Source organism: Zootoca vivipara, chromosome 4, assembly GCF_963506605.1.
Source record: "Zootoca vivipara chromosome 4, rZooViv1.1, whole genome shotgun sequence".
Classification (NCBI taxonomy): Eukaryota; Metazoa; Chordata; class Lepidosauria; order Squamata; family Lacertidae; genus Zootoca; species Zootoca vivipara.
Window position 1 is genome coordinate 84,674,207 of NC_083279.1, and position 19,431 is coordinate 84,693,637.

The following is a 19,431-nucleotide window of genomic DNA, read 5'->3' on the forward strand; positions in this document are numbered from 1 at the left end:
TGTATTGATGTTGATTGATTGGGGGGGGGCAGCCCCTCTTTCCATCCCAAGGTGGTGTGTAAAATTGAGGGTGGCATTAGCTACAGGTAAGAATTAAAGATATGGGCTGCTTGCTGCCCAGCTCTCTAGGCGTGGGAACCGTGGGAATGATGGGATGTAGAAGGTAGCCAATGCCATGCCCAAGGGGCAGAGGCGGCCAACCTGTTGTCCAAAAGCAGCGGAGAAATAAATAGGAATGGAGGTCCCCTGTGGGCTGGATATGGCATTGGGCTCCTGCCTGCCTGGCACCCCAGAACTGTTAGCTGCTGAGCTGCTTCACAACCCAGCTGAATGAATAGCCAAAGAGGAAACCCACACCAACACACTTATGTAGTGCCTATTTACAAGCATAGGAAGCTGCCTTATCCTGCATCTCATCATGGGTTCCACCTGGCTCAGTACTGCCTACACTGGCTGGCAGCAGTTGTCCAGGATTTCAGGCCGGGAGGCTTTCCCAGCCCTGCACAGAGATGAGGGGGAGCTTTCCCATGCAAAGCATGCGCTCTCCCGCTGAGCCACAGCTCTTCTTTAATGTGTTAAGATTTGAGGTTTTGAGCGCTGCTGCTTCCATCAAGGTTGGCAACCATTTGAGCATGCGCCTTCCTGCCCAGGTTTAGGGATGTGTGGGGAGTGTTTTGGTGAGGGCTGTAAGTGAGCAGCGTATTTGTGTGTGGCAATCAGTGGGAAGTGCAATGTGAGGAAGAGAATGTATGTAAAGTGTATGTTGAAGGAGGGAGGTGACACACAGGGGTGAAGGTGCTTTATCTGAGGAAGCCTGTGTGGCCCTCTAGGTGTTGGTGGGCTCCAACTCCCACCGGGCTCTGCCAGCATGTGCAGTGGTCAGGGAGGGTGAGATTTCTGGTTCAGAAACATCTGGAGAGCCACAGGTTCGTTCCCCCACCCCTGCTCTTAACAAGGCAGGGTGCATAAAGAAGGCGACGGTTCTTACACAGGATTGGCCGTGAGCTTTTTGTTACAGTTACAGGTGTATTTGAAAGAGGGGGGGGGATAAGGTGAATGTGGAGAACTCATATACTACGGCAGGTTGTTTGTCAGGGGTGCTGTCAAAGGGAGCTCTAGAGATCCTACAGTGCTAGCGTTAAACACCTTGAGGTCCTTTGTAGACTAGAAAAGATCCCAGTGGAATGAAATGAATAATAGTTTCCTTCTAACTAGGGCAGTTACAAATAAGGGAGGGAGTGGGAGGGACATATTCCGCTCTCTCTCTCTCTCCCAGTGCATTTTCACATGGAGCGAGACTCCTAATGTCCACAAATGATTGCGAGTACAAACTAAGGTTAGCAGGATGCAAAGATGTGAGTTGATCTACCTGCCACATGCTGGAGGAAGGCTACAAGGCACCAGGAGTGTGTGATTGGGTTGCTTTTTGCCAGCAATATGAAGAATTAATGGCTCACAGAGGGGTGGTGAGAGAAGAGACCATCGCTGCTTTGTGGTGACCTGAGGGATTGGGGGGAAGCCTGCACTCTGGCCAAGGGAACCTGGAAGAGAGATCTCTCATTGTGCTCACCCAGATGCCTCTCTGAAACCTCTCTGAAATCTGCTTCCCCTCCTCCTATCCCATTATGTCTGCTGGTAATGATGCAGAGACCTCCGTCCCCCCAGGTTGACACTCAGTGGTCTCTTCCAAAGAAAAAAAAAGTGTGTGTGTGTGTGGGGGGGAGACCACCAGGAAGGTGGAAAAGAAAGGGAGGGTACCCCCAGGTGCCCAGAAATACCTTTATTGAGAACTCTGTATTCTTTGAGTTACTGTATTCTTGAGAGGCACTTTTAGGCACAGCCAACCTGAGTCTTTGGCCTCCCACTCTACTGCAATACACATACAGTACTTGAAAAAGATTTGAAGAACTGATGAATTCTCTCCAGATGCAGTGAGTAATGCTATCTCCTGCCTACAGCCCAGTGCAGGAAGTGGAGAGGATAAAGGAAATGATAAATGCAAAAGAGAAAAAAAGAGGCATCTCTTTTCAAGTGTCAGAACTAGGAGTTGCTACATAACACTAGTCCGTCTTGGACTCGACATATGTGTAGGAAGGCATTGTGTGTGTGTGTGTGTGTGTGTGTGTGTGTGTGTGTGAAATGGAGCAGAAATGTGTATTTTGGGGGTGGGGTGGGGAAGACAAGGGAACCAAAAGCATCTGTCAGGTAAGTGAATAATGCTTCAGGGAATGTTGTTAAGGGTCTGATGAGGAGGAGAGATGAGCACACTCTGGCATGGAATATCTGTGTAAGTCCTTGCCAGATAGTTCTCATTTCAGCAGCCCATTATTAACATCCCCTGAAGCATAATCCAGTTATGCGACAGATGTTTTTGCTCCCCTCCCCTCCCCAACCAACATTTCAACTCTTTTCCCCCATAGGAGTAGGGGGGGGGTAACATCAGGAGTCCATGCCACACATGAATGGGTCACAACCAGTTGTGCATGCCTTGTGAATAGAAGGGAAAGTTGGACACAAACCACTGCCATCTGCAGCAGTAATTTTATTTTGCTAATCTGCATGGCATATTCCCTTACCCTAGTGTCAAGATTCATCCAAAACAAAAAAAAAATCCTTCAGTAGCACCTTAAAGACCAACTAAGTTTTTATTTTGGTATGAGCTTTCGTGTGCATGCACACTTCTTCAGATACAGTGAAATGGAAGTTTCCAGGCACTTATGTAGAGAAGGGGTGGGGAGGGGTGGGGATGGGGAGGGGGGATCACTCAGAAGGGTGGTGGAAATGGGTGATTGACTGACTGATAGCTGTTGATGACCGGAAACGACTGCAAATGGTTTTGCATGAAAAAGCAAGGGTTGAGATGGCTGAAGATTGCTTGCAACTGATAAGTTGCAACTTATCACCAAGCTCAAAACCATGGAGGGACCTGGTTTGAACAGAGATATCGGATTCTTATCTCATTATACATGATAAGCGATCTTCAGCCATCTCAACCCTTGCTTTTTCATGCACGGATTAATTCACTTTCCATTACTTTCAATGGGAAAGTTCGCTTCAGTTTATGAACGCTTCAGTTTATGAACAGACTTCCGGAACCAATTACACCCATGCTTCGGGTTAAGTACGCTTCAGGTTGAGTACTCCGTGGAACCCGTCTGGGACGGATTAATCCACTTTCTATTACTTTCAATGGGAAAGTTCGCTTCAGTTTATAAATGCTTCAGTTTATGAACAGACTTCCGGAACCAATTGTGTTCATAATCTGAGGTATCACTGTAAATTACCGGTAATGAAGCTATTTTAAATGGTGCATTTGTGTTTGTTTACCTGTTTTATTTTATTATTATTATTAAATCCAGAAAGTATACATTCAAAATAATGCATGGAAATGTATACAGATGTCAGGCATCCCCAAACTTCAGCCCTCCAGCTGTTTTGGGCTACAATTCCCATCTTCCCCAACCACTGGTCCTGTTAGCTAGGGATCATGGGAGTTGTAGGCCAAAACATCTGGAGGGCCGCAGTTTGGGGATGCCTGGTTTAAAGGAATAGAGTTTCTGAGAAATCACATGAACTTAACATGCTGTGCTTCCTGTTTTTCTGTTTCTTGATTTGCTGTTGACAACTTTTAACTTGTTAATGTGTTGGAGAGGTACAGTCATTCCTCCGTGCAGAATAAGAACTGATTACACTATGTAACATGACAAGAATCTGAACCGTTCAGTGATGGCTGTAAGAGGCATAGTTTCTTCCTCGCTAATGCTTTCCCTTTGTATCTTAACTACTTAACATGAGTCATTTTGTTATCCACCTCCTCTGATTTATACCACTTAAACTTGCCAAAACCTATTAACACAGCCTGGCACAGAATAGGACTGTTGGTAGGAGGCAGCAGCAATAGGAAAGGATTAAGATTAAGGAGCTCAGTGGTTATAAGTCTACATATTATTATCACTGTTATTCATTTCATTTCTTTATATTTTTAAAGGGGTGGGGGGAACAGTTTGCAGCCTACATAAAAAAAATTCAATAAAACATTTCTGAATAAAGTCAAATGTGAAATATACATTCAAAACAACATAGCTAACAGGAAACTAAAATATTATCTTGAAGATTTCAACATAAAAATTTGCAAAGGAGGTCAAGTACAGAATACACATTTAACGTGGCTAACATTTTTTTTTAACTTAAGCATTTCAAAAGAAAACATGGCTAAAGGAAGTCAAATACAAAATGCACATTTAAAACAGCATAATTAGCAAGAGGATGAAATGTTATAAACACTGAACGTATTTGCTGCTATCGCTGCCAATCCTGCCGATGGTGTTTCATGTCGGGTGGCGGCTGTGGAAGCTCAGGCTCAATGACCTGGGTCTTCACTAAGAGACAGACATGATGGTCATACATAAAAGAAACTTGACGAATATGAAAACTAACAATAAAGATACCAACAATAAAAACATAGAATCATAGAAATGTAGAACTGGAAAGAACCACAATAGTCTTCTAGTCCAACCCCCTGCAATGCAGGAATCTTTTGCCCAATGTGGGGCTTGAACCCACAACCCTGAGATTATTGTGGAGGGTGATATATAAATATTTTTTTTATAAAAGATTTTTTTTATTAAAGTACGAGAATTTTTACATACATTATATTCTCTCCTTCCAATTTTTAATTTCCCGTACCATTTTTCCTTTCCCATCCCACCCCCTCCCCCACCCACAATCCATCGAAAGGGTTCAAACAGTTGTCCTCAGCCATGGGCACAATGTCTTTCCTTTCCACTGAATGTCTTCTGATCCAGTAGTTGTTATCCATTGAAGATAGGGGTTCCATCTGGTCCTTATAATACCGTAGTTGACTTGGCCCTCCATGTTATTTCCTGTGACGTTACTGCCATGATGGCTGACTGAATAAATTCAAACAAATAATTAGTCCAGACCTCTGCTATCTATTTTTCTCTAGCTTTCCAACCTAAAGCTATTGTTGCCTTTCCTGCTAGTATCATTGCTTTGAAGGTGTGCTGGTCACCTTTCTCTATGGCAGTGTTTCCTAGTATACCCATTGTCATGAAATTGAAGTCTATTGCTAACTTCACTTTAAAAGCTTCATTAATAACCTTAAGGATTTTATTCCAAAATCCGGGTGATATATAAAGCTAATAAGTAAAATAAAATAAAATAAGCACAGGTAGATGATTTTGCAGGAATGAAAAGGGTTGGTTTTTTTTTTGCACTTGCTGGAAACAAAAAAGTGGAGGCTGTTGTCTATCTGACATATATCCCACAGTTTGGGAATTGTAGGCAGCTGCTGTGAAATAAATGGCCTCCAGTAGCCAATAAATTAATTCACCGAAAGGATGTGACTTGAACTCAACAAAACCAACTCTCCGGCCACAAGATCACTGTGATTTGCAACAGGCCCTCTTAGATTGTAAAACTGAGCAAAAGTTGACGGAACACATTTTTTACCAGAGTCTCTGGGTGAGCGCTATTGATCATTGTCTGTTGCTAACAGGAGGTTGCAGTGTGCTTGCTTAGAGAAAACCTGAGTCAAAATGACTTGCCTCACTTTATATCCTTTCTTTTTTCCTAATCGGGGAGAACAGCATTTAAGAGGGAAGCGATCCATCCATCCTAGGGCCGGGTTCTCAGAGGCGATATACCTTTAACGTGTCGTGAAATTATTACGCCTGCTTTGAAAGAATAATAATAATGATAATAATAATAATAATACATTATTTTCAGAGTGAGGTGAAAATAAATTTAGGTTTGACCCAAATGCTCATCATTTCTCAGATGCAGAATCTTAATGACTTCTCACCAAAGTTGTAGGAATAATAAAAGTTTGTGCGTGTCGAATGATTAGCACTTTAAATGTGTAAAGCAAGCAAGTTAATCAGAAATAAAAGATTACTGGGTCATTCCTCCACCCCAGTTTAGCACATGACATATAAATGCACATTTTCTCTCTTCTGCAGACTTCCTACATAACCATATGTTTCCACATAAATCCATTATAGTTTTGTTATTAAGTCTAAAATAACTGTTTATAAGTTTGTGCACATGTCTCAGGCAGACACTGGCCATACTGAAAAGTTGCTGCACACTCCCAGCTTTGGGGAAAAGGTTGGAGGATTTGAAGACCCTGCCAGAGTCTTGCACCTCCTTTCCAAAGCCCAGCTCCTCGCTTAGATAGATATTGACTACCAAATGACCCTAAAATGATATTACTTAAGCATAGAACATATCTGCTGCTGTTGCTGCCAATCCTGTCAATGGGACAGTTATTTAGTTACACAACCCTTTGGAGGGATCAAGGAAAAAAACTTTATCACCTGTGCATTCACTTCCCATTAGCACTTCTATTAAGCTGCCTTAAGACTTCCCTAGTTAACACCAGAAACTCACATTATATTATGCTGTGAACCAGTAAGCAATCTGCATGAATGTGGAAGGTATGTTTATTTCTATAGGTACAAACAAGTGTTCCAGTAAATATACAGTAGCCTGCAGTTCTGCAAGACTAAAATGTTTCTGGCCGCCACACAGCACACACAAACGCTGTTTGCACAATCCAAGGATTGTCAAAATGCGCAAAGATGGAACCCCCATGCAAGTGCAGCTTTTCCCATTTTCAGACTTAAGTTCCTCACCTTTACAGACACTTCTACACTGCAGCTTCATTCTGCAATGAATGATAAACAGGGTGCTGTTTGCCTGCAAAACATACTTCCAGTGCCCCAGGCGCTAGGGAGGGAGGATAGAAGGATTTGAGGGTGAAGTAGTAATTAGAGGAGGGAAAATCCCGAGGCTTTCTTATACAAATGTGTTTCCTTTATATCTTGTTAAACTAAGATTAAATTCCTTTTTATTTAAGAGCCCAGAGAGCCAGCTGGCCTTTGTATTTAATTACGCCCACCAAGCATACAGTTTTACCTGTGTTTGCAGACTGTAATTCTATGCTTTATTAAGGCCAAACATACATAATCCCTTGATGGCAACCTGGTGAATGGTGGTACTTTTTAATACTGCATGAAGCAAGAAAGTGGAGAAATTCAAATTCCTACAAACGGAACAGTCCCTGAAGAGGAAAAACAGCTAGCAGGCATAGGTAGCAGATGAGTTGGGCCAGATTTCCCAGTTGTACTAAACATGCCGTTTTTGCTAACTTCTCCAGCACGACGCCATGAAACCTAGATTGGTAAGCTTGCAATGCCATGCATGCTTACATAGGAGTGAGGCCCAAATATCCTAAACCAACTTACTTTCAAATTAAGCTACATAGGATTGGGCGGCATAAAGAGTGCACAGGCATTGCTGAATAAAGCAAAGTTAGACAAGGTGCTTCAAATAATTTTTAAATGGGAAGAGATCCAAGAAACTATTATGTGCTCTATGAAGTTTAATCTAGTGCACATTTCCTTTGCAACTTGCAAATTGTGGTCGATGTCCAGGATCTACTCAGTGGAATCTTTGACTTTCTCCTTCTGAGGAGTCATTCATAGGGATGTAGGAAGCTGCCTAATGCCAAGTCAGTCCATCGGTCCCACTGGTGGCAGGTCTCCAGGGTTTCTGGAAGGAGCCTCTTGCAGTGCTACCTGGAGATGCCAGGGACTGAACCTGGGACCTGCTGCATGTGGAACAAATGCTCTACACAGGGCTACAGCTCTTCCTCAAGTCTTCTCCATTCCAGAAGAGGCTTGCTATGCAGCATGGGGAACTGCTACACGAAAAACAGATGAAGAGACAAAGGCTCCCTGTGTGTGTAGAACTCATCATAAAAAGGTAAAGGTAAAGGACCCCTGACAGTTAAGTCCAGTCACAGACGACTCTGGGGTTGCAGCACTTATCTCGCTTTACGGGCCGAGGGAGCCAGTGTTTGTCCACAGACAGTTTTTCTGTGTCATGTGGCCAGCATGACTAAGCCACTTCTGGCACAACGGAACACTGAAACCAGAGCAGCACATGGAAATGCTGTTTACTTTCCCGCCAGAGCAGTACCTATTTACCGGTATCTACTTTTACTTTTTGGCATGCTTTCGAACTGCTAGGTTGGCAAGAGCTGGGACCGAGCAACAGGAGCTCACTCCGTCGTGGGGATTGGAACCACCGACCTTCTGATCGGCAAGCCCAAGAGGCTCAGAGGTTCTTTATACCCAGTGCCATGTTATAGCCAGCCTCCACATTACAGAGGGCTGCTTACGATTGTGGAGAGCACCATGTGTGGAAAGGAGCTCTGTAGAGAGAGCTGCATGGCAAGAGGTTATGTGCTTGCCTTTTTGGGAAGGATGACATGTTGCTTTGGTGCTTGAAAAAAAATGGTTGCGTGGAACTGAACAGAGTCAGTTCCAGGGAAGGGAAGGGCCATAGCCCATTAGGAGAACATATGCTATGCACCCTCACCCCCCCAAAACAACTGGACAGGAAGGTGCATATTCCAGTGGTCACCAACCTTTACAGAAGCATCTTCCTTTCTTAAATCTTAAGTGCCAATCTTAAATGTTAGGGAAGACTTTGTACACAGAAGTTCCCAGGTTCATGTCCCAAGATCACCAGATAGTAGGAAAGACCTCCTGTCTGGAACCCCGAGAGAGCCACTGCATGAGACTCTTAATCTCAGGGTCATGGGTTCGAGCCCCACCTTGCGCAAAAGATTCCTGCATTGCAGGGGGTTGGATGAGATGACCCTCGTGGTCCCTTCCAACTCCACAGTTCTATGATTCTATGATGTGTACAGAATTAGACAGTGCTGAGCTAGATAAACCAATGGTTCCTGTGAGTCTTTCTCAGGCAGCTTTTTAGAAGATCGTATTGCTGAATGAGCTGCACATTGCAGCAATTCACATGTAGTGAAGCTAGGAAATACAGCAAAGGTGTTGTGCCTGATTTATCAAACAAACCCACGCAGAAAATACACCCTCCAAAAAAGCTTTATGAAAGAAAATTAAGCTACCCAAGTGACAGGGGTGCAAATGGGGCAGTTTGGGTCCATTTGTTTTTGTTTTTTTGTTTTTGGAATAACGCCGCCGGATCGCTAGTCGGCATCGTTTATGGTCGGAACTATGACGGTATCTGATCGTCTTCAAACCTCCGACTTTCGTTCTTGATTAATGAAAACATTCTTGGCAAATGCTTTCGCTCTGGTTCGTCTTGCGCCGGTCCAAGAATTTTGGGTCCATTTGTGATGCCACCCAGGGGCTGCCAGAGACATTTACACATCCATAAGGAGAGAGAAAAGTAGTGGCTGTGCCCTAATCAGCTGTTTGGAGTCAGGGAGGTTGTTTGCAGCCACACCCACATTCCAGCAGGTGATCAGAGCTGTTAGCATTTGCAGCTTCGCCATCTGTTCAATGCTGAGACTCAGCTTTAATCTTGTTTTCTTTTTGTTTTCTTTCAAAAAGAAAAGAAAAAAATAGAATTGATGCTGTAATTTATGGTAACAGCACAGATGAGTGCATTCTGCAATCACATTCAGCCACAACATAAAATTTGTTAGGGAAAAAAAAAGAGAGCTTCCCATTAACTCTGCCATTCTTACGGCTAATTCAAAATAAGCCATGCTAAAAGGTGGGATCCATGAATGCTACAGTCGCTGCATTCAAAGATACTGAAATCTTCCATTCTGAGAAATAAATTTTCATTTGCTGTTGGGATTTGTTTTCAGCATACAGAGGCTACCGTAAATTCTCATGTCAATAAACCGTACTTTAGCATAAAAGGTAAAGGTAAAGGGCCCCCTGACCATCAGGTCCAGTCGTGTCCGACTCTGGGGTTGCGGCGCTTATCTCGCTCTATAGGCCAAGGGAGCCGACGTTTGTCCGTAGACAGCTTCCGGGTCATGTGGCCAGCATGACAAAGCTGCTTCTGGCGAACCAGAGCAGCACATGGAAACGCCGTTTACCTTCCCGCCTATTTATCTACTTGCACTTTGACATGCTTTCAAACTGCTAGGTTGGCAGGAGCTGGGACCGAGCAACGGGAGCTCACCCCATTGCAGGGATTCGAACCGCCGACCTTCTGATCAGCAAGCCCTAGACTCTGTGGTTTAACCCACAGCGCCACCTGGGTCCCAGGGTACTTTAGCATAGCTTTGCTCAACCAGTCAGTAAGGACTGAGTGGACGAGACCAATGGTCAAGAAGGCAGTTTCTGCACATGCTGTGTAGAGGGAAGTGAAAGGCAGATGGGGCCTGTCAACCTGGGAAGGTACCCCATCTAGGAGAAGGAAAACACTGACCCTAAACCTCCGCTGCTTTGTGAGGTATCTTAGGGTGAAGAAAAAGCTCAGGAGAAAACCCTACACATATCCGGGGTGGAATCCCTAAGACGGTTGGATGCTTGCATGCCTCCTTCCGGCAACTCCTGCAGCCAAGCTGGTGTAAAACATGTTGCTCCGCTTTCCTTTGGACCACATCAGCGAGGCCGAGAGGGAGGTTTTGTTGCCTGGGCAGTTCAGGACCTCCAAACACACTGCCCAGGCTTGCGCCCTGGGGAGGTCAGTTTGGTGCTTCACCCTTGGAAGCATACTCCATTGTCTCTCAAGACAGATGGATGCCAGGAAGAACAGTTCCCATCATTCACTGTTGTCTGCTATGACAATTTAAAGAATTAGCCTAGGGAGAAAGCAATGACAAACCTAGACAGCATCTTAAAAAGCAGAGACATCACCTTGCCAACAAAGGTCCGAATAGTTAAAGCTATGGTTTTCCCAGTAGTGGTGTATGGAAGTGAGAGCTGGACCATAAAGAAGGCTGATCGCCGAAGAATGGATGCTTTGGAATTATGGTGCTGGAGGAGAGTCTTGAGAGTCCCATGGACTGCAAGATGATCAAACCTATCCATTATTAAGGAAATCAGCCCTGAGTGCTCCCTGGAAGGACAGAGTGCCATGTCAGCGTCAGTCCTCTATTTATTGCAATTAACAAATCAGGAGAGAGAAGTGACACCACTGCCTTTCTTTAAATAATTCCATAAATTGTCTTCATTTTCTTATTCCATTTCTTTTTCATTTTCTTGCCCAACAGAAGCTTCCATTCATATAGGAAAATAAGTAAAGGTCCCAGCTGAGGTTGGTTTAACATTTGTATTAAACACTTTGGCTTCTACAGTAATACAGCTGGGATTTCAAAGGAATGCTTGGAGCCAAGGTGAAACAAAAATTAGCAGAAAAAGGTAAACAGAAAGATGTAAACAATCCAGTAGTTATTTTGATGATGAAAACTGCCTGCCATACAATCCCAGTGTCCTCTCTCAGTTCATCATTTCACTAAATTGCATAAATTCACAAGGAATAAAAAAACATGTAAGCAATTTACTGGCCAGTATTATATTATCCTCCAGTACAGTCATACCTCAACATCCGAACGCTTCGTGCCCTGCGTGCGCGTTCTGCACATGTGCAGAGTGGCGCGCACGGTTGGCGAAATCGCGCTTCGCGCATGTGCTTCGCGCATGTGCACAAGCAGGGCTTCGACATCTGAAAACCTATCTCTGTACATAATGCAGCAATTCCATAGGATACTGATTGCTAACATATATAATGGATATGTTTGCATATAATCCCAAACTAATGATACTTAATGCATGGTACGACTTTGCCATGAAACATATGCTCAACAACCCCAAAATAATCCCACACCTTCTGCCATTGGCTGATTGCAGATTTTTGCAGCACTGAGCACTATATGCTCTTATGAGTATATTCTGCCATCCTGTTCTAGTTTATGGTATAGTTCGAAAACAGTTTTACCAAATGCTGGAAGTTGTTTGCCCAGAAAGCCTTTCAAGTGAGGCTTTGAACCCAGATCTCAGCAGTCCAACCTCCCACACTGCAGGTATCACCCCTCACTAGCCGTCGGTCTGCCTAGAGCAGAAATAGCCCAAATGGTGTCCTGCAGATGTTGTTAGACTATGACTCCCATCATCCGTTGTCCATGTAAGATGAGGTTGATGGGAGTTGTAGTTCCAACAATATCTGGAGGGCACCAAAAACCTCATCAGGAGGATCTCTCAGCAGCCTTGGGCATCTAGCTGTTTCTCCACCTGACATAACTCACACAAAGGTTGTTGTGAGAACTAAGCTGGTACCTATCAGCATCAACAATACTAGGCTATGTGGCCAAATTCAGAAGTCCCATCCCTCCGTAGAGCTGCACCTCCTGTGCTGGTAGTATGCCTGTCCAAGTGCTGGCAAGAAAGGGGCAGAAGGCTTAGTGCTCCCTGGAGATCCTCAGCTGTGTAAATGTCAGGAATGAATCCAGTTATTAATCCAAAACACTGCTAAGGGTCACCTTATAGGTTCATGTTATTCTTTAACACAGAAACTACCTGAAACCTGCTTGTGAATACCTAAGAGAGTGAGAAAACGGTCAAGGTTGGAGTATTTTAGCTATATGGGATAGCTGTTTCTAACTCTTTGTCTTCTTTACCTATAAAATAAGCCCTCAATTGTACATTACAAAATAAGGAGATCGATAGTTAATAAAAAAAGGCTGCAATACTTTGAATCTCAGATATTTCGAAAGCGTGTCGCTAATTGCAATTCCATTCTCTGAATAGTGCCCTGCTAAACTCTGTGGAACATTAATGCACAAATGGTTTATAGCACAACTTGAAAAAACTTGTCTGGAGCAACAGTAATTTGTAGTCATATTTCTGCATGGCTGACTTTCATTTCCTCATAAATGCTAAAATAATGAATCAACTTTGAGCAGAAAATGTAATTAGCTGGTTCAGAAAATATGACCAGTCTTCCTTTTCAGTTATCATACTGCTCACTCCTCCCCCCTCTGTCTCTGTATATTTTGCTTGGCATTTTCACTCAAGCCTGCAATATTTGAATCTTGCACAGACCCCATTCATTTCGAAAGGGTTTGGTGTAGGAGACCTTCTTGAAAGAGCATGCCCGAGATAATAATTCTTCAGGGAGCTGGGTGCTGATGCTGGTTTTCGGTGTCGCAAGTTGTTTGGGTGACCAACCACCCTAATAGAATTTAATAAATCTGGCAAGGCCATTGGTTGGCTTCAGTGTCTATTGTGCAGAGTTATGCTTTCTCTTGTACTTTTTAACCTCTTCTGTAGACAAGAGGATTTTGGCAGCTGAATGTTCTAATACAGGTGAGACCAGTGCAGTGTTGTGAGGGTTTTGGACTAGGAACTCAGCTACATTAGTCAAAAACCAGCATTTTAAATGTGTTATACACTTGTAACACCAGATGGCACTGTGGAGCACAAAACCTTTCGATGCAATTTTACGTACAGGTTTTTTCTTTTGCTATAACAATTGAATTTATGACTTATTTATAGCATCCCCGATCCCCGTGTGTGGATCTGGGAGACCAGGATTCAAATATACACAGGATGGTTAGAACATGGGACTGATAAAACCAAGGTCACAGGTTTGATCCCCATATGGGGCAGCTGCATATTCCTGCATTGCAGATGGTTGAACTATATGATCCTCAGGGTCCCTTCCAACTTGACAGTTCTACCATTTTATGCATGACACTTACTGGGTGACCTTAGGGCGGCTTGCCACTTTCTCTAAGCCCAACCTCCCTCACAGGGTTGTTAGCATGAAATGGTAGCTGTGAAGAACCATGAGCTCCTTGGAGGAAAAGTGAGATATAAAAATTATTAAATACCAACATTTGCTAAAAATCCCGCACTGCTGTTAAAGGCGCACTCCCATTGTGATTGGCTCTGAGCTCCTGCCCTTTACACTTCAGTACCTTTTCCTTCCCCTCTGCTCTTGTGGGTGCACTTTATAAGCTGCCAGAGCCTTGCAGTTAGCTTCCCCTGATCTGCAGATGCTTGCATGCTGTTTTCTCAGTGAGGCTCCTGCTGCTGTGCATCTGCTTGCTATTAATGCCTCAGCACTGATCTCTTGTTCCATCACTAGTGAAGCAGTGATAGAGAGCACTCCCCACTGCATTATTCTAGATTGTTGACTGAGGCATTCTGTTCTTTCCCCAGTCTATGCACTTCTTGAGTTTTCTGAACTAGTTTCAATAACGTTGCTTTCCCCACCCCCCTACCCCTAAGTGTTTTTAATTGTTCTTTCATCTCTTTCAAACAGCATTCTAAAACTATTGGGGGGGGGCGGGGTGTGTGCTCACAGGGTAAAAACATTTCCAGAAACATTCCAGTCTGCTGTGGAGCAAGTCTTTTGAGACCTCATCAGAAAACTGTTTGTGGCATTGTTAAAATGAACAGTTTCAGTTGTGAAGAAGGAAAACATGGATTTCAGAAAAAGAAGAAAAACAAACCCTGTTGCAACAAAATATTATGAGCAGTGATCCATATACTCTTCTTGCAATATTTAGTGCTGGATAAGAATCCTGCGCACTTAATCATTGAAAGTCTAGGATTTGGCAGCCTTTCTGAAGCTAAGCAGGCTCGAGACTCTGAAGTGTCTGAATGGAAAACAATGCACATGGCCTTACCTTCCTTGAAAGAAACCTGTCTCACCGCCAAAGGATAAATTTACAAAGAGCAGGTTCATAAAGGAGAAGATTGTTCCTTGTTTGAGGCTTTACAGCGGTGATGGGCAACCTTTTGAGCTTAGTGTGTCAAAATTCGCCAAAAAACCGAGCATAACTCGGGTGGTGTGTCACTTTGAGAAAAAAACCACAATTTCGCGATATTTATAGTTTAAATAACAAAAACGTATAATTGTAATATATAACTGTATTTAATAAACCAAAAACTAATTATTTAACCAAACCAAACCAAACCAAACCCAAAACCCCTTATTTATCAGAAAGTGCCCAGAGTTGTTGAGCTTTCTGGGGGGAGCTGCTGACCAAAGTTTTGCTTTCCTTTTTTTGGGGGGGGGATGCCCCAAAGCTGCTGCCCTTTTTTCGGGGGAAGGAGAACAGAAATAAATGACGAATAATACCTTCGCTGGAACTAACACGCAGCACCAACATAGTATGCCAAAGTGCCAAAAAGCCCAGCACAGAACGGGTTAAAAAACGAACGCTGTTACACCCAATCATCCTCTTCCAAAGCTCCAGAAAAAACAGCACAGAAAGGGTTAAAAAACCAATCTCTGGCTACCAGCAGCAGCAACAACAAAAACAACAAAAAGGATCTGGGTTTTAACAGCGGAGACAACAGGTTTTAACAGTGGAGACAAGCTGTAGCGTGAGGAGGAGCGGGAGAAAAAAATGGGGGGGGACACACGCGTGTCATAGGTTCGCCATCACTACTTTACAGGTTAAAACCAATGCTTTCGGTTGTGATGATACTTAATCTAGTGATGATCTTTTTACACTGGAGGTTGGAAATATGACTAACAGGGCGAGTAGTGATTGACAGCCAAGCACTTGTGCTTGAAACTTACTGCAGTCTTCAAAGGGTCTTTGCAAGTATCCGCACATAAAGTACATTCTAGTAATCTCACCACGACACCACCAAGCTGTGGGATATCCAGCTTCATATAACCAACATGCTTAAGTCTAATTAGTGCATGAAGGGGTTAATGCCATAGAGTAAGCTGTCCTGCTGGGTTTAGCTAGGGCCAGGCTACTTCCCCTCACCTTGGGAGGAGGGCAATCAAGGCCTTTGTTCACCTCAGTCTACCAGAGAAGCTCAGTGTGTGAAGAGGGTAAGCTGGTTGCTGCAATTTAGTCACAAGGCTCTAGCAAGCCTTTCTTCTGTTCCTATACCAATAATTTAGGAATTTTCATCACTGTAACTAAGCCAGGTTTCACTGCCTGTGGTTTCTGATGGCTATATGGAAAGTTATTTATTTATTGTTTGTTAAATTTGTATGGTGCCCTGCATCCATAGATTTCACAAGATAAAAATGCAAACAAAAAAAACAAAAAAATACACAATAAAAACAAGAACAAAAACAAAACAGTGACCCTCCCCACTGGAAATGCACATGAACTGGACCCTTGAAGAGTTTGTAAGTAAACCTATTTTTAACTTACCAAATATGTGTCTTTTTCTATGCTAAAGGAAGTGGGAAACCTTGGAAGGAACCTAGAATAGCATATTTTAAAGGTCTAACAGCCTATATTTCCATGCTTTACTTTGCTGCATGTTTGTGATTTTGTGACTCTCACCAAAGAGTACTTGCCCCAAACTTGAATCTTGGCATCCAGGAATTCATCTTTTATATATCTATTTTTTCCCTTGCCACCAACATGCCACAGACAGCTATATCAAGGTTAAAGTTGGAAATATGGACATAGTAGCCACATCATGGGATCGTTTCTTGCCACTTAGATCTCCCAGTGTTTTTACAGCAGAACAGGTCTGGCATAAACTGCAACTGTTCTTCCACTGCTTTTGTATCAGAAAAGTCCACATAAAACTTTAGAAACCACATTTTACACTAGTAGTCCTGCCTTCACAATGAACTGGAAGGATTTTTATTTATTTGTTTTAATTGCTCCTAAAATCAGTTTCCACTGTCCCTATAGAAAACCCTGCTTCGGTCATTTCGAAAACGAGTCATGCCTTGTAATGCAGTGTGCGCATTAGAACAGTATTACTTAAACCAATAAAGTTCATTTTTGTTCCTCCTTATGCAAACTTTGGCATTTTGAGTACGATAATTGCATTAGTCTGGCGACAGGGAAGCAAGAAGCAGGGGCTAATGACTCCTGAGGAGCTTCATTTGTTTCCCCTTTCCTGGCAAGTCCACAACCTATTGGTCCCTGAGCTCTTGGTTCTTATGCGCATGTGATCTGATTCATATCGAATTGATTTATAGTTAATGGTTTGGAAATTGTGGGATGTGGGTTTTGACTTGTTGCTTATATTTCTGCACTCCAGGAACAGTGCCACCCTAATCTTGATTTATTCTTGTTGAACAGGGATAGGATTGCACGTAAATTCCCCTTGCACCACCAGAGTTCAAAAATAAACCAGGCATAGAGAACCCATGGTGGTAGCAGGTTCCATAGTTTAATTGTGTGATGTATGAGTAAGTACTTTCTTTTGTCCGTTCTGGATAGCCCACCGTTCAGATTCATTGGTTGCCCTTGAGTTCTAGTATTACGAGAGACGCAGGTGGTGCTGTGGTCTAAACCACTGAGTCTCTTGGGCTTGCCGATCAGGAGGTCCGCAGATCGAATCCGTGCGATGGGTTGAGCTCCCATTGCTCTGTCCCAGCTTCTGCCAGCCTAGCAGTTCGAAAGTACGCCAGTGCAAGTAGATAAATAGGTACCACTGCGGTGGGAAGGTAAACGGCGTTTCCGTGCACTCTGGTTTCCATCACGGTGTCTCGTTGCGCCAGAAGCGGTTTAGTCATGCTGGCCACATGACCCGGAAAGGTGTCTGTGTACAAATGCTGGCTCCCTCAGCCTGAAAGTGAGATGAGTGCCACACCCCATAGTCACATTTGACTGGACTTAACCATCCAGGGGTCTTTTACCTTAGTATTATGAGAAGGATGTCTCTTTCTTCAGTTTCTCTACACTAGGCATACGGCAAGTCCTGTGTTCTCTTTGAGGTTGTTCTTGCCCCTGGTGGGGCGGAAGACATTATTTAAATATTTAAAAAATAAATTTATAAGTTGTGTGACCATGTTTTCCCAGTTGGATCCTTTTACATGTTTTTTTTGTATTTCATGCACTGTGACTTTCCGATATTTTTTATTGATTATAGTTTAGCAATTATTTATTGTAGAATTCTTTATTAAGTGTAAACTGTTTGGTTATTATTTGATTATATTTATTTTTACTCTTTACTAATATATTCTAATGGGTTATTGAATATTCTTTATTTGATATAAGTTGTTCATTTTAAAGTTATGTTCTTATTATGACTTTTTTGGTATTGGATCGGATTGTTTTTAGGTGTGTGATCCTTGCAGTCTGTTTTGTTGTTTTTTTCAGCTTGCAAACCACCTTGTGTGTAGTAATCTAGAAAGGCAAATTAAAAGTGAAATGAAATGAAATAAAGACACACACCTGTGTCATTCCCAGCTACTTGGACTTCTTTGATTTCTCCATGGATTTATATGGACATTCTCAATTCCATCCCTGGAGACATTTAAAAATAGTGAACCAGGGAGTGAACTAGCCAGACCATGGTTCTTTTTAACATGCACACACACACACACACACACACACACACACACACACACACAGTTATGGCTTTATGACTGTGTCTGTGCCTTCCTCTTCCACCCACTCCAGCCTGCTCCCACCCAGTTATCAGTCCTCTCTGCAAGTTTTTCAGTATCCTGTGCATTGAGTTCTTTTGAGGGCTTGTGTCCATTATTGCAGGTTTTTTGCACTTGTGGTCTATTGCAGGTTTTTTGCACTTGTGTGTTAGTTTTGGCACCAACACATGAAGATTCAAAATGATGTTATACACCCATCCACCAAAACCTGTACCCCCCAAAAAAAATGAAATAAGAGATTGAGATAATGAATGTTCAAGCTCCTTGCCTTATGCTAAGACATTTCTACAAGATAAGGTAGCATGTTCTCCAAGACAGCTTCATTTGTAGCATTCTTCCTGTCCAGAGTCCAGGCATCATATGTCCTGCTCACCTGTTCTGGACCTTCACTTGTCCTGTTAAATCTGATCTCCACCACTCCCTGTCGTCTTCCGCCTACTCAAGCAATTGTTCCGCCGCAAAAGCTGTGTGTAAACCCAAGCGCATACACTTCAGGCTTGATACAATCTGACCTTCTTCCCATAGCAAAAATTTCCTTCTATGGCTATTGGTTGCTCAACTGGGTGTTTGCCAGTTTTCAAGCTGACTACACTGTTTGGACCGCTCAGTTACACTTCACCGCAGCTCATTTTGCCTGCTCTTAAATGTGAGAACAAATTGAAAATCAAACAATTTTATCAAGTCAATGTATAGATAGGTAGATATGAAGAAGGATAGAAAACTCAAATTCTTGTGGTTTTCTGGAATAAGCTTAAGCCCTTTGGATCCCTGCTGAATGGAGTTAAGAAGCCTGCAGCCAAATATTTTGGCTGGTTATTTGAAAACTATATGTGAACTTCAGCTTTTCTCACATCTGCGGTTCCTACCTCTCTGTGTCCATTTTCGCTCTCAGTTTTCCTTCCCCTCTCAGGGACAAAGTACACGTTATGTGAGAAGTGATAATATACATTTAGCAAAAAGCGGGTGGGAGTTGGTTTCCAACACCGCATATTTTCTCCAGCGGCTTTGCCCTAAATGTATGTTTTCCCCTCTTTCAGCCATTTGTAGGGAAAGGGTTAAAACAAGGATGGGGAACCTCAAGATCTGGCTGGACTCCAGCTTCCATCAGCCCCAGTGAGTATAGACCAGTGTTTCTCAACCAGTGTGCCTCCAGATGTTTTGGGACTACAACTCCCATCATCCCTAGCTAGCAAGACCAGTGGTCAGGAATGATGGGAGTTGTAGTCCCAAAACATCTGGAGGCACACTGGTTGAGAAACATTGGTATAGACAATGGCTATGGAA

General features: G+C 43.1%; 1 protein-coding gene across 1 annotated transcript in view; it reads left to right on the plus strand.

The window, feature by feature from the left end:
• The window catches only part of TRPC6 (transient receptor potential cation channel subfamily C member 6), a 72,373-nt gene that overhangs the window by 1,612 nt on the left and 51,330 nt on the right, over positions 1–19,431 (plus strand). The gene's annotated exons all lie outside the window — the stretch shown is intronic.